Below are 16,573 nucleotides of genomic sequence, written 5' to 3'. Positions count from 1 at the left end.
TGAGCTTTCATTTCACCTCAAGGATCTAAAAAACCTACAGCAAACCAGACCCAAATCTAGTAGGAGAAGAGAAATAATTAAAATCAGAGAAGAAATCAACAGGATTGAATCAAGAAAAACATTACAAAAAATCAGCCAAACGAGGAGCTGTTTTTTTGAAAAAATAAACAAAATTGACACCCCATTGGCCCAACTAACTAAAAAAAGAAGAGAAAAGACCCAAATCAATAAAATCAGAGATGAAAAAGGAAACGTAACAACAGACACCACAGAAATAAAAAGAATCATCAGAAATTACTACAAGGACTTGTATGCCAGCAAACAGGGAAACCTATCAGAAATGGATAGATTCCTGGACACATGCAACATACATAAATTGAACCAGGAAGACATCGAAAACCTAAACAGACCCATAACTGAAACAGAAATTGAAACCATAATAAAGGCCCTCCCAACAAAGAAAAGCCCAGGACCAGATGGATTCACTGCTGAATTCTACCAGACATTTAAAGAAGAACTAACTCCAATTCTTCTCAAACTATTCAGAACAATCGAAGAAGAGGGAATCCTCCCAAATTCTTTCTATGAAGCCAGCATCACCTTAATTCCTAAGCCGGAAAAAGATGCAGCACTGAAAGAGAATTACGGACCAATATCCCTGATGAACATAGATGCAAAAATCCTCAATAAAATTCTCGCCAATAGAATGCAACAACACATCAGAAAGATCATCCACCCAGACCAAGTGGGATTTATCCCTGGTATGCAGGGATGGTTTAATGTGCGTAAGACAATCAATGTGATACACCACATTAACAGACTGCAGAAGAAAAACCATATGATTATCTCAATAGATGCCAAGAAAGCATTTGATAAAATACAACACCCGTTCATGATGAAAACTCTAAGCAAACTGGGTTTGGAAGGAACATTCCTCAATACAATCAAAGCAATCTATGAAAAACCCACAGCCAAAATCCTATTGAATGGGGAAAAGTTGGAAGCATTTCCACTGAGATCTGGGACCAGACAGGGATTTCCACTCTCACCACTGCTATTCAATGTAGTTCTGGAGGTTCTAGCCAGAGCTATTAGGCAAGAAAGAGAAATTAAAGGGATACAAATTGGGAAGGAAGAACTCAAACTATCCCTCTTTGCAGATGACATGATTCTTTATTTAGGGGACCCAAAGAACTCTACTAAGAGACTATTGGAACTCATAGAAGATTTTGGCAAAGTAGCAGGGTATAAAATCAATGCACAAAAATCAACAGCCTTTGTATACACAGACAATGCCATGGCTGAGGAAGAACTTCTAAGATCAATCCCATTCACAATAGCTACAAAAACAATCAAATGCCTTGGAATAAACTTAACCAAGGACGTTAAAGATCTCTATGATGAAAATTACAAAACCTTAAAGAAAGAAATAGAAGAGGATACCAAAAAAATGGAAAAATCTTCCATGCTCATGGATTGGAAGAATCAACATCATCAAAATGTCCATTCTCCCAAAAGCAATTTATAAATTCAATGCAATACCAATCAAGATACCAAAGACCTTCTTCTCAGATCTGGAAAAATTGGTGCTGAAATTTATATGGAGGCACAAGAGACCTCGAATAGCTAAAGCAATCTTGTACAACAAAAACAAAGCCGGAGGCATCACAATACCAGATTTCAGGACATACTACAGGGCAGTTGTAATCAAAACAGCATGGTACTGGTACAGAAACAGATGGATAGACCAATGGAACAGAACTGAAACACCAGAAATCAACCCAAACATCTACAGCCAACTTATATTTGATCAAGGATCTAAAACCAATTCCTGGAGCAAGGACAGTCTATTCAATAAATGGTGCTGGGAAAATTGGATTTCCACGTGCAGAATCATGAAGCAAGACCCCTACGTTACACCTTACACAAAAATCCACTCAACATGGATTAAAGACCTAAATCTACGACCTGACACCATCAAGTTACTAGAGAACATTGGAGAAACCCTTCAAGATATTGGCACAGGCAAAGAATTTCTGGAAAAGACCCGGGAGGCACAGGCAGTCAAAGCCAAAATCAACTATTGGGATTGCATCAAATTGAGAAGTTTCTGTACTGCAAAAGAAACAGTCAGGAGAGTGAAGAGACAACCGACAGAATGGGAAAAAATATTTGCAAACTATGCAACAGATAAAGGGTTAATAACCAGAATCTACAAAGAGATCAAGAAACTCCACAAAAACAAAACCAACAACCCACTTAAGAGATGGGCCAAGGACCTCAATAGACATTTTTCAAAAGAGGAAATCCAAATGGCCAACAGGCACCTGAAAAAATGTTCAAGGTCATTAGCAATCAGGGAAATGCAAATCAAAACCACAATGAGGTTTCACCTCACCCCGGTTAGAATGGCTCACATTCAGAAATCTACCAACAACAGATGCTGGCGAGGATGTGGGGAAAAAGGGACACTAACCCACTGTTGGTGGGAATGCAAACTGGTCAAGCCACTATGGAAGTCAGTCTGGAGATCCCTCAGAAACCTGAAGATAACCCCACCATTCAACCCAGCCATCCCACTCCTTGGAATTTACCCAAAGGAATTTAAATTGGCAAACAAAAAAGCGGTCTGCACCCTAATGTTTATTGCAGCTCAATTCACAATAGCTAAGACCTGGAACCAACCTAAATGCCCATCAACGGTAGACTGGATAAAGAAATTATGGGATATGTACTCTTTAGAATACTATACCACAGTAAGAAACAACGAAATCCAGTCATTTGCAACAACATGGAGGAATCTGGAACACATCATGCTGAGCGAAATAAGCCTGTCCCAAAGGGACAAATACCATATGTTCTCCCTGATCGGTGATGACTGACTGAACACCAAAAAGGAAACCTGTTGAAGTGGAATGGACACTATGGGAAACAGTGGCTTGATCAGCATAGCCCTGACTGTTGATGAACAACTTAATACATTATCCCTCTTAGTAGTTTTTTTGTCTGTTCTACTTAATATGACTGGTTTAATTCTGTAACTAATACACAGTTATTCTTAAGTGTTGAAATTTAACTGAAATGTGATCCCTGTTGAACATGAGGGTAGGAATAAGAGAGGGAAGAGATATGTAATTTGGGACATGCTCAAGCTGACTTGCCCCAAATGGTAGAGTTAGAAACATACCAGGGGACTCCAATTTCATCCCATCAAGGTGGCATGTACCAATGCCATCTCACTATTCCAAGTGATCAATTTCAGTTCACAATTGATCATAATGAAAGGACTAAGAGTCAAAGGAAGCACATAAACAAGTCTAGTACCTGCTAACACTAACCGATAGAATAAATAAAGGGGAGAGTGATCCAACATGGGAAGTGAGATACTCAGCAGACTCATAGAATGGCAGATGTCCTAAACAGCACTCTGGCCTCAGAATCAGCCCTAAAGGCATTCGGATCTGGCTGAAAAGACCATGAGAGTATTTCAGGCATGGAAAGCCAAGACACTCTGGCAAAAGATCTCTGTGAGTGAGATCTCAGTGGAAAGAACGGGTCTTCAAAGAAGGAGGTACCTTTCTCTGAAGGGAGGAGAGAACCTCCACTTTGACTATGACCTTGTCTAAACAAGATAAGAGTCGGAGAACTCAAGGGGCTTCCATAGCCTTGGAAACTCATAACTGGTGCATAGGGAGATTACTGATGCCATAAACAGGAGTGTCAATTGGTAAAGTCAACAACAGGAGTCACTGTGCACTTACTCCTCATGTAGGATCTCTGTCCTTAGTATGCTGTGCATTGAGATTTAATGCTATAACGAGTACTCAAACAATATATTTCACTTTGTGTTTCTATGGGGGTGCAAACTGTTGAAATCTTTACTTAATGCATACTAAACTGATCCTCTGTAAAAAAAAAAAAAAAAAAAAAAATTATCAATTCCCAACTTGACTCTCACTGGGATTAAACATGACAATAGGTCTGATCTGATTTCATCATCATTTAAAAAAAATCATCTATTATTTTCCACTTTAGGTTTCTGTGTGGGAGCAAACTGTTGAAATCCTTACTTAATGTTTACTAAGCTGATCTTCTGTATATTAAGATAATTGAAAATGAAACTTGATGTGAATGGAAGGGGAGAGGGAGTGGGAAAGGGGAGGGTTGTGGGTGGGAGGGATGGTATGGGGGGGAAGCCATTGTAATCCATAAGTCGTACTTTGGAAATTTATATTCATTAAATAAAAGTTAAAAAAAAAAGAGAAAAACAAACAAACAAACAAACAAACAAACAAAAAACCCACTAGATCCTGCCGGCGCCGCCGCTCACTAGGCTAATCCTCTGCCTTGTGGCGCTGGCACACCGGATTCTAGTCCTGGTCAGGGTGCCGGATTCTGTCCCGGTTGCCCCTCTTCCATGCCAGCTCTCTGCTGTGGCCAGGGAGTGCAGTGGAGGATGGCCCAAGTGCTTGGGCCCTGCACCCCATGGGAGACCAGGATAAGTACCTGGCTCCTGCCATCGGATCAGCGTGGTGCGCCAGCCACGGCGGCCATTGGAGGGTGAACCAACGGCAAAGGAAGACCTTTCTCTCTGTCTTTCTCACTGTCCACTCTGCTTGTCAAAAAATAAAAAAAAAATAAAATAATAAATAAACACTTAAATTATATATATTTCTGTGGTAGCAGATAGTTGTGTATATACATGTACACATTGCATAGCAGATGAAAGTAAGTATATATTATAAATACAATATAAATATCTCCAAATATCTAACATATATAGTATGAAAGCATTAAAATGCATATCTTCTAGACTGTTTAATAGAAATATTCAGTAAATTAATGTTATCCCTAGACACCATATTGTGCAATAGAAATGAAGAACTTTACTTAGATTCCATTGATCAACTTTGCTCAACACTTTCTCCCATCTCCCTTGTTTCCTCAGCCTCTGGTAATAACCATCATACTTGCATTGTCTATGAGATCACTTTTTTACATGCCACGTGTGAGTGAGATCATATGGTACTTGTATTTTGGTACTTGGCTTATGTGAATTAACATAATGACTAGTTCCATATATGTAATAAATTGCAATATTTAATCTTGTTTATGGTTGAGTGGCAGTCTATTGTGCATATGTAGGACATTTGTCAATGAATGGACTCTTAAATTGTTTGCCTTTCTTTGATATTCTGAATAATGTTGCAGTAAACAAGGGAGTTACAATGTCTCTTCAACAGAATGCTTTCATTTCTTTGGAAACATACTTAGTACTGGAATTGTTGGGTCCTATGGAAGCTCTACTTTTTTTTTTTTAGGGAACTAATATACTGATTGTCCCCATGACTACAGTGATTTACATATCTACCAATAGTGTACAAGGTTCCATTTTCTCCTCATCATTGCCAGCATTAAATATTTTTGGTTTTGGTAATAGCCAATGTGAGTGGAGTGGGGAGATATCTCATTGTGTTTTGATTTGCATTTCCTCAATTAATAGTGAGGGCAATCATTTCCTCAGGAATTTCCTGGTCATTTTTATGTATTCCTTTGAAAAATGTTTATATAGCTCTTCAACTTTCAAATGGGATTAGTTGGATATTTTGATATTGAGTTGTTTGGGTTCTTTATAAATTAGTTTTTAATTTATTTCAGACTCATAATTTTGAATACTTTTTCCTATTATGTAGGTTATTCTAACTCTGTTGGTTGTTTCTTTTGTTGTGTAGAAATTCTTTAGAATTTCTCCTATCTATTTTTCCTTTTGTTTCCCATGCTTTTGGAGTTTGTTCCAAAAAAATCCTTTATCACCAATATCCTGAAGTATCCTTTGTTTTCACTATTTTATAGTTTTCATTGTAGAAATCAATACCTTTCTTTTGTTAGATTTATTCCTAGAGATTTTCTTTGTAGCTATTGAAGATAAGCTTGCCTTCTTGATATTTTTTCAGATAATTCTCTGTTGGTGCATAACAAAATACTGATTTTTTTACATTGACTTTGTATCCTGCAACATCCTGAATTTATTTATTAGTTTTGATTGCATTTTAGTGGAAGATCTGGGGTATTCTCTGTATAAGACAGTATCATCTGTAAACGATGACAATCTAACTTAATTTTGTTTTCAATTTGGATATCCTTTATTTCTCCCCTTTTCCTAATTTCTATGTCAAGGACTTCTGGTACTATCTGGAATAAAAGTTTTGAAGGTAAGCCATCCTTGTCTTGCCGAAGATCTTAGAAATTCTCTATCTTTTCCCTATTCATTCTAACTTCATTTGTTGGCTTGATACATATGTCCTTTATTATGTTAAGGTATGTTCACTTGAACACTCATTATTTCATAATGTTTATTATGAAAATATGTTGATTTTTTCTTTTTTACTTATTTAAGAGACAGAGACAAGTAAAAGGGGAGGTGGAAGGAGACACAGAGTGGGTGCTTCTATTTGCAATTCATTGCCAGATGTTTGTAATAATGGCTAAGGCTGGACCAGGCACAAACCAAGAGCTAGGATTTCAATCAACTACTCCCACAGTATGACAGAGACTGCAGTACCTGAGACATCACCTGCTACATTAGGAGGAAGCTAAATTGCGAGCTGAACCTGGATTCAATCAGGGGTATTTTGATATGGGGTGTGAGAGTATTAACTGCTAGGCCAAGTGTCTGCCTCAGGGATGTTGAATTTTATTAAATCCCTTCTTTGTAGATATCATGATGATAATTTAATTTTTTTTATCTTCCTTCTGTTGATGTATTGTGTCAAATTTATTTATTTGTGTATGTTGAACCACCATTCCAACACTGGGATGAATCCCACTTAATAATGATGAATATTTTTTGATGTGCTATGGGATTTGATTTGCTAGTATTTTCTTGAAGATTTTAACACCTATGTTCTTCAAAGATATTGGGCTGTAACTTTTATTTTTAGGCATGTTTTTCTCTGATATTGCTATAAAGATAATGCTGGCCTCATAGAGTAAATTTAGAAGAATTCTCTCTTCTGTTTTTTGAAAAAAATTAAGAAAGATTTAATTAATAACGATTTAAATATTTGATAGAATTAATCAATTACGTGATCTCACTCTGAGCTTTATTTTGATGGGGGAATTTTTATTGCTGATTAAATCTTGTTCCACGTTATTGATCTGTAGATTTATTGTTGTTTCCTATAGGTTTTGTAGACTGTTTTTATTTTCATTCAAGACTTTCAAGAATTCCTTCCATGATCCATTGTTTCATAAGGAGTAAGTTGGTTAACTTTCACGTGATTTCCAAAGATTTTTTTCTAATTTTATTACATTATGCACAGGAGAGACATTCAAGATATTTTATATTAAAAAAATAATGAGATTTGTTTTGTAATCTCCATACAATCCATCCTGGGAAATGTTTCATGTGTAGTACTGTCATTCTTTAATGGAAAGTTCCGTATATTTGTGTGTTAGGTCTAATTGATCCAGGATACAACCTAACTATGCTGTTTGTTAATTATCTCTCTGATCTGTCCATTTCTGAGAGTGAGGTTTAGGCTGGCACCGAGGCTCATTTGGCTAATCCTCCACCTGAGGCGCTGGTACCCTGGGTTCTAGTCCTGGTTGGGGCGCCAGATTCTGTCCTGCTTGCTCCTCTTCCAGTCCAGCTTTCTGCTGTGGCCCGGGAAGGCAGGGGAGGACGGCCCAAGTGCTTGGACCCTGCACCTTCATGGGAGACCAGGAGGAAGCTCCTGGTTCCTGGCTTCAGATCAGTGCATCGCGCTGGCCACAGCGGCCATTTGGAGGGTGAACCAATGGAAGGAAAACCTTTCTCTCTCTCTCTCTCTCTCTCTCTCTCTCTCTCTCTCTCTCCCACTGTCTGACTCTTACTGTCAAAAAAAAAAAAAGTGAGGTTTAGAAGCTCCAACTATTATTATATTACTGTGTGTTTCTTTCTTTACATCTATTAACATTTTCTTTATGTATTTGGATCCTTCAGTGCTGTGTGTGTGTGTGTGTGTGTGTGTGTATTTTTCCTCTTGCTGGACTAAGCTCTTTTATATAATTACTTTCTTTGTATCTTTATTAATTAATTTATTTATTTTAAGAATGATTTTATCTATTTGAAAGAGTTACAAAGAGAGGTAGAGAGAGAGAGAGGTCATTCATTCCACTGGTTCACTTCCCAGTGACCGCAATGGCCAGAGCTGAGCTGATCAGAAGCCAGGAGCCGGGAGCTTCTTCCAAATCTCCCACATGGGTGCAGGGACCCAAGGACTTGGGCTATCTTCTACTGCTTTCCCAGGTCATAGCAGAGAGCTGGATGGGAAGAGGAGCAGCCGGGACTAGAACAGTCGCCCATATGGGATGTCAGCACTGCATGCTAGGGTTTTAACCCACTGCACCACAGCGCCAGCCCCTCTTTGTATCTTTTTTTTAAATCAGCTCATTTAAAATTTAAAATATGTTTTATCTGGTAAAAGTATTATTTTATCTAGTTTTTGGGGGGAGTTCAATTTTCACGTAATATCTTCTATACTTTCACATTCAGTCTAAGTATGTCCTTAGAAGTAAAGTGGGTTTCATGTAATTGTCATACATTTGTGTCATGCCTTTTATCCATTTAGCAACTGTGTTTTAGCTAGAGGACATAATCCATTTCTATTTAAGGTTGTTAAAATAGGCAATGTGTTATGGTTGCCACTATTATAATTTATTTACTTTCATCTTATTTGAAAGAGAGAGAAAGAGAGAGAGCGATTGTCCATCTACTGGTTCATTCTTCAAGTGTTTATAAAAGCTGGTGTCTTGCTAGCCCAAATCCAAGAATCCAGAACTCAATGTGGATCTTTCATATGGGTAACAGCAGTACAACTACTTCAGACATCAGCGGCTGTCTCTCACGGTGTACATTAGCAGAAACATGGAATGGAAAACTGACATGAAATCAAGCATTTTGACATGGGATATAGGGATCCCATACAATGTTTCAATGCTACCCTAACACTTGCCTCACTGCAAATTTATCATTTTTCCCATTTTTTACTGTAGTTCATTACTTTCTTTCTCCCTCTCTTAAAATCTTTCTTTGTATTTGATAAACTGTGTCTAGTATTGTGTCTTGATTCCTGTTTCTTATTCATTACTTTTTTTTCTTTTTTTATTACTTTTTGCTTTGTGCTACCATGAGACTTGAAAAAATTATTTTGAGTATAATCAGCTATTCTGAAATAGTATACACTTAAACAAGTAGAGAGTAGTAATGAACAAGTCTTCATTTGCATTCCACTATTTCCCACATTTTGAATTTTTTATGTTTACTTTGTTTCTTTCTGTGTTACAATTCTATTAAAATTTAATGTAGTTGTACTTTAAATTGGTTTGATTTTCAGTCTTAATACTAAAGATGTAAATGGTTTATACACTGTGTTTACAGTATTGAAGCATTCTACATTTTTCTGTATAGATACTGTTACCATGAGATTTCTACTTTCAAATATTTTCTTCTTAATCATTATGTCTTTCTTTCAGTGTGAATAACTCCTATTAGCATTTCTTCGAGGACAAATCTAATATTGATAAATTATCTGTGCTTTTGTTGGTCTAGGGATTTCTTTATCTATTCCTCATATCTGAAGGATAGCTTTGCTAGGAGCTGTTTTAGCACATGATGACCTTCTGCCTATGGAGAGTCCTATTAACTCTGAATCGTATAATGGTGGTGCTTGCACTAGGATCAAGACCAAGGATTGGACTCAGTTGCCTCTCTATCTCACAGTCAGGAGGCTTCTGCTTCCATGCTGCGATACTTGGAGCTGGCAGAGGGATGATACAGGCAATTCTTTCCTTCTTTCTTCAATGTGACATCTTAGTATTATGTTAAAGTCAGACACTGTGATGTCTCACATGGCTTCTAAAGCTCCTGGGAAGGGAAACTTGCTTGAATAGATATTCAAATTGGTGTTTCTGAGAGGCAGGCGATCATGTGAACATCTTACCCAGCTTATATCCTGCTTCACCTCTTAATTTCCTAGTTGAATAAATAACTCAAGGGCACTGTTATCAATCAAGGCCTTATAAACATGAATCAAATAAATGTCCCCATGAGAGGTCACACATGTAAATGACCTTATATAGGTTTGACATAATGGAGTATATTTTATATGAAAGCAATTTGTTCTTTCCAGAAATATTTTAAGAAATCTAAATAATTTTTAAGTCCTTTGGGAATTAATATGACATTGGCATAGCAAAGAAAATCACAGGTCTAGTTACCTGAGATAAATATTTTACAGAAAATAGAAGTTCTCATTCGTAAGGGAGAAACTTGACTAACATGCAAATATTCTACCATAAATTTCCCATAAGCACTGACTACTTATTCTGTTAATACATAACTATTCATAATATATCATAATTGTCTTTATTTATAATATTGGTGAACTTATTACAGTTGGAAGTAACTTAAAGTTGTTATTTTTCCATGTTGAACCATAACTTGATAGAGATCTAAAATTAGATTTTGATACACTTACAGTTGTTATTTTAAGAGATTTTGTTTTTTCAGACTTTTTGGCATTTACAAAAGTGCTCGGTCTGTTATAAATTTGTATACTTCCAATTCTACCAACCAATTGGTTCTCAATCCTTGGTCTCTGAGTCCACAGGAGGCTTTATTATGTAAAGAGAAATACACCTGAAGTCAGCATGATAGTATTAAAATAATCAGGTTGATTTTTAAATAGGCAGAGTAAAAAAAATGTTACCTAGTATTATTGATGGAAGCATCATAAAGCCTCAAGTTTCCTTCGGTTAAAGCATTACTTAACAATTTCCATTTGGGCAATTTTTGGTGCAATGTTAAAGTTGTTGTTTGGCATATCTTCATCCCATAACCAGGAGCACCTGGTTCATTCCTGGCTCCTCTGCTTCTTACCGAGCTTCCTGCTGATGTGCAAACCTGTGAGATAACAGGTAACAGCTCAAGCCTATGTGTCCTGCTACCCTTGTGGAAGACCTTGATGGAGTTCTGGTCTCCTGGCTCTGGCCTGTGCTAGGCCTGGCTGTTCTAGGCATTTGGGGAGTAAACCAGTAAGATAGAGTCAGTCTCTCTCTCTTCCTCTCAAATCAATAAATATTTGTAAAATTCCCATTAAATACAGCTTTATCAAATCTGGAGAATGATTCTCTAAGATCAGTTCTATCTACATGGTGATTAGAAAACTCAAGTACTCAACTATCCTCTCCTGTCTTATGGGTAATGTATATAATCAGTCAAATAGGAGTCAGTGTCGTGGTGTAGAAGGCTAAGCCTCTGCTTGCCATGCTGGCATTCCATATGGCTGCTGGTTCCTGTTCCAGCTTATCCATTTCTGATCCAGGTCCCTGCTGATGGCCTGAGAAAGCAGTGGAAGATCACCCAAGTGTTTACACTTGTTGGGACCCATGTGGGACATATAGAGAAAGCTCCTGGCTCCTGGCTTTGGATCAGCCCAGCTCCAGCTGTTGTGGTCATTTGGGAAGTAAACCAGTGGGTGGAAGACCACTTGCTCTGTCTCTTCCTCTATTCGTGACTGTGCTTCTCAATAAATAAATAAATAAATAGTCAAATAAAGATTAAAAAACATGGATAGGTCAACAATATTCAAAGAATTTGAGTGATACCTATAGCCTGGACAGAAATATACAGTCAAAAAAAGAAGAGACAACATTGATTATGGTATACAGATTGTGTACATGTTTTAAAGTATAAGTGTTTGGGCCATAAACTTATGAAGTTATTGTTAATAAAAATTTTATTTCTTTATTTTTTAAAGATATATTTTATTTATTATTTGACAGGCAGAGTTTCAGAGAGATGTAGAGACAGAGAGAGAGAGCTCTTCCATCTGCTGGTTCACTCCCAAGATGGCGACAACAGCTGGAGCTGTGCTGATCTGAAGCCAGGAGCCAGGAGCTTCTTCCAGGTCTCTCCTGCAGGGGCCCAAAGACTTGGGCCATCTTCTACTGCTATCCCAGGCCATAGCAGAAAACTGCATTGGAAAAGGAGCAGCTTGACTAAAACCGGTGCCCATATGGGATGCCAGTGCTTCAGGCTAAGAAGTTAACTCACTGAGCCATAGTGCTGGCCCCAATAAAAATTTTAAAACCTTCACAATGTACAGCACATTAAGGACAGAGATCCTACATGAGGAGTAAGTGCACAGTGACTCCTGTTGTTGATTTAACAAATTGACACTCTTGTTTATGGTGTCAGTAATCACCCTAGGCTCTTGTCATGAATTGCCAAGGCTATGGAGGCCTTCTGAGTTCACCAACTCTGATCTTATTCAAACAAGGTCATAGTCAAAGTGGAAGTTCTCCCCTCCCTTCAGAGAAAGGTACCTCCTTCTTTGATGACCTGTTCTTTCCACTGGGATCTCACTCCCAGAGATCTTTCATTTAGGTCATTTTTTTTAAACTTTTATTTAATGAATATAAATTTGCAAAGTACGACTTATGAATTACAATGGCTTCCCCCCAATACCGTCCCTCCCACCCACAACCCTCCCCTTTCCCACTCCCTCTCCCCTTCCATTCACATCAAGATTCATTTTCGATTATCTTAATATACAGAAGATCAGCTTAGTATACATTAAGTATGGATTTCAACAGTTTGCTCCCACACAGAAACATAAAGTGGAAAATAATAGATGATTTTTTTTAAATGATGATGAAATCAGATCAGACCTATTGTCATGTTTAATCCCAGTGAGAGTCAAGTTGGGAATTGATAATTTCTTTTTTTTTTTTTTTTTTTTTTTTTTTTTTTTTTTTACAGAGGATCAGTTTAGTATGCATTAAGTAAGGATTTCAACAGTTTGCACCCCCATAGAAACACAAAGTGAAATATATTGTTTGAGTACTCGTTATAGCATTAAATCTCAATGTACAGCACATTAAGGATAGAGATCCTACATGAGGAGTAAGTGCACAGTGACTCCTGTTGTTGACTTTACCAATTGACACTCCTGTCTATGGCATCAGTAATCTCCCTATGCTCCAGTCATGAGTTTCCAAGGCTATGGAAGCCCTCTGAGTTCTCCGACTCTTATCTTGTTTAGACAAGGTCATAGTCAAAGTGGAGGTTCTCTCCTCCCTTCAGAGAAAGGTACCTCCTTCTTTGATGAGCTGTTCTTTCCACTGGGATCTCACTCGCAGAGATCTTTTGCCAGAGTGTCTTGGCTTTCCATGCCTGAAATACTCTCATGAGCTTTTCAGCCAGCTCCGAATGCCTTTAGGGCTGATTCTGAGGCCAGAGTGCTATTTAGGACATCTGCCATTCTATGAGTCTGCTGAGTATCTCACTTCCCATGTTGGATCACTCTCCCCTTTATTTACTCCATCGGTTAGCGTTAGCAGGTACTAGACTTGTCTATGTGCTCCCTTTGACTCCCAGTCCCTTCACCATGACCAACTGTGAACTGAAACTGATCACCTGGAACAGTGAGATGGCATTGGTACATGCCACCTCGATGGGATTGAATTGGAATCCCCTGGTATGCTTCCAACTCCACCACTTGGGGCAAGTCAGCCTGAGCATGTCCCAAATTATACATCTCTTCCCTCTCCCATTCCCACCACCATGTTCAACAGGGATCACATTTCAGTTAATTTTCAACACTTAAGAATAACTGTGCATCAATTACAGGTCTAAACCAGTCATATTAAGTAGAACAGATAAAAAAACTACTAAGAGGGATAATGTATTAAGTTGTTCATTAACAGTCAGGGCTATGCTGATCAAGCCACCGTTTCCCATAGTGTCCACCTCACTCCAACAGGTTTCCCTCTTGGTGTTCAGTCAGTCGTCACCGATCAGGGAGAACATATGGTATTTGTCCCTTTGGGACTGGCTTATTTCACTCAGCATGATGTGTTCCAGATTCCTCCATTTTGTTGCAAATGACTGGATTTCGTTGTTTCTTACTGTGGTATAGTATTCTAAAGAGTACATATCCCATAATTTCTTTATCCAGTCTATCGTTGATGGGCATTTAGGTTGGTTCCAGGTCTTAGCTATTGTGAATTGAGCTGCAATAAACATTAGGGTGCAGACCTCTTTTTTGTTTGCCAATTTAAATTCCTTTGGGTAAATTCCAAGGAGTGGGATGGCTGGGTCGAACGGTAGGGTTATCTTCAGGTTTCTAAGGAATCTCCAGACTGACTTCCATAGTGGCTTGACCAGTTTTTGTTTTTTGCACAGTGTCTTGGCTTTCCATGCCTGAAATACACTCATCGGCTTTTTAGCCAGATCCGAATGCCTTTAGGGCTGATTCTGAGGCCAGGGTGCTATTTAGGACATCTGCCATTCTATGAGTCTGCTGTATATCCCGCTTCCCATGTTGGATCATTCTCTCCCTTTTTTATTCTATCAGTTAGTATTAGCAGGCACTATTCTTATTTATGTGATCCCTTTGACTCTTAGACCTATCATTACGATAAATTATGACCTGAAATTGATCACTTGGACTAGTGAGATGGCATTGGTACATACCACCTTGATGGGATTGAATTCGAATCCCCAGGTATGTTTCTAACTCTACCATTTGGGGCAAGTCCAATTGAGCATGACCCAAACTGTACTTTTCTTCCCTCTCTTATTCCCACTCTTATATTTAACAAGGATCACTTTTCAGTTAAGTTTCAACACTTAAGAATAATTGTGTATTAATTACAGAGTTCAACCAATAGTATTAATAATATTAAGTAGAACATTGTGATTTAATGCTACAACTAGTACTCAAACAGTATTTTACACTTTGTGTTTCTGTGTGGGTGCAAACTGCTGAAAGCTTTACTTAATATATGCTAAATTGATCTTTTGTATATAAAGATAATTGAAAATGAATCTTGATGTGAATGGAGGGGGAGAGGGAGCAGGAGAGGGGAGGGTTGCAGGTGGGAGGAAAGTTATGGGGGGGTGGAGCCATTGTAAGCCATAAGCTGTACTTAGAAAATTTATATTCATTAAATAAAAGTTAAAAATTTTTAAAAAAGAAATGAAAAAAGAAAATATATCAAAAACTAAAGAAAAATTTTAAAACCTTAAAAATAAAAACAGAATACTTACTGTTGCTAATATTTTTAGACTTATTGAACAGGTTATAATTATGTACTGAGAAGAATCAACCTAAACTACAATTTCAACAGAATTGTTTTGAGAAATAAAACTAGCTGTGCACTCATATGAATATAGTGAAAAAGTCCAGCCTAAAATAGCAAAAAATGCATTTCATCTCCATTCTGCCACTTAAGTTTTGTTGGGACAGTTAAAATCAGCAGTGGGGAGTATAATGTCCAGAACTGACCATGCACAGAGTTAAACTGATAAAGTGGAGGACACATTAGAAAAGGTTATCCTAATGCAGAAGAACAAGGCAATAGATTTGAAAATGAGATGAAAGAAAAGAGACACATAATAAACCATGAGTGTGTGAAAATGTGGAGTGTAATTAACCTTGAAATCAATTAAGGAGCAACAGCTTTAGGAATATTGACATAATCTTGAAATTAAAATTCTACAGAAGTTATCCTACAGGCATTCACTCTGAAATTAAAAAAAAAAAAAAAAACAGGAACAGAGTTTTTAGATCTTTCTATCCAAATAAAAATATTAGAAAAAATAGATTTTTATAGTGAAAAAATTTGTGACACAAGAAATTTCTATCCAAGAGAGACAAATTTTTAGATATTTTAGTAGACATAATAAAATAACCAGCAACATTCTCAAAAATATTAATCAAAGTATTTCCTGAATAACAATAAATAAAAAAGAAACAAATAAGAAAATTTTATTATTCAGATAATTACAATAAAGTATTAGAAAAGGATTCATTGGAAGATTTTTTTTTAAATAACAATTTTATTAACAGACTTTGTTTTGAAATTTCAGAGGATTGGTGTTCAGTGCAGTGGCTGACACCTCTTAGTATGCCTACATCCTAGATCCAAGGGCTTAGATTCAAATATGTGTTTTGCTTCCAATTTCAGCTACCTGCAGACGCACACCTTGGGAGGCAGCTGGCAATGAGTCCAGTTCTTGGATCCTGACTATCCACATGACAGACCAAGATGAAGCGCTGATCTCCTGGCTTCTGACTGTCTCAGAGCTGGCTGTTTCAGGCATTTGGGAAGTGAACAACAGGATGGGATATATTTCTCCCTTTCTCTTTGCCTTTTAAAAAGAATAAACATAAATGAATACAAATTAAACTAAATATGATGTACTATAAAATAAAAATTAAAATATTTATTGTGTTGTCTTTTATATATAATTAACTGAAGTCCTTAATTAATGATTTTGAATACACACATATACCGACACACACACAGGTGATGCCTCATCTCAAGGATGGCATGGAGTATTTCATCATGTCAGAGATTTTCTTAATCATTTTCTAAGAAATTCTCACAATCAAAATTCTAATTTCATCCGTAATATATTAGTTTTGACCATTCTTGAGCTATGTGTAAATGAAATCATATTACTCATTTTATTCCTATGAGATTCATGCATGTTCTTTCATGCTTTTTCTTATTGCTAAGA

At 37.2% G+C, this 16,573-nt stretch overlaps 1 long non-coding RNA gene across 1 annotated transcript in view; it reads left to right on the top strand.

The window, feature by feature from the left end:
- LOC138849735 (uncharacterized) overlaps window positions 1-16,238 on the top strand; it is a 73,997-nt gene extending 57,759 nt beyond the window's left edge. Inside the window, exon 3 of the long non-coding RNA XR_011388867.1 lies at window positions 16,018-16,238. This is a non-coding gene — a long non-coding RNA (uncharacterized lncRNA). The remainder of the gene's footprint in view (window positions 1-16,017) is intronic.
- Window positions 16,239-16,573: the final 335 nt, after the last annotated feature.

Source organism: Oryctolagus cuniculus, chromosome 5 (assembly GCF_964237555.1).
Source record: "Oryctolagus cuniculus chromosome 5, mOryCun1.1, whole genome shotgun sequence".
Classification (NCBI taxonomy): Eukaryota; Metazoa; Chordata; class Mammalia; order Lagomorpha; family Leporidae; genus Oryctolagus; species Oryctolagus cuniculus.
Note: the sequence above shows the minus strand (reverse complement) of the source record. Positions and strands in the feature narration are given on the sequence as shown.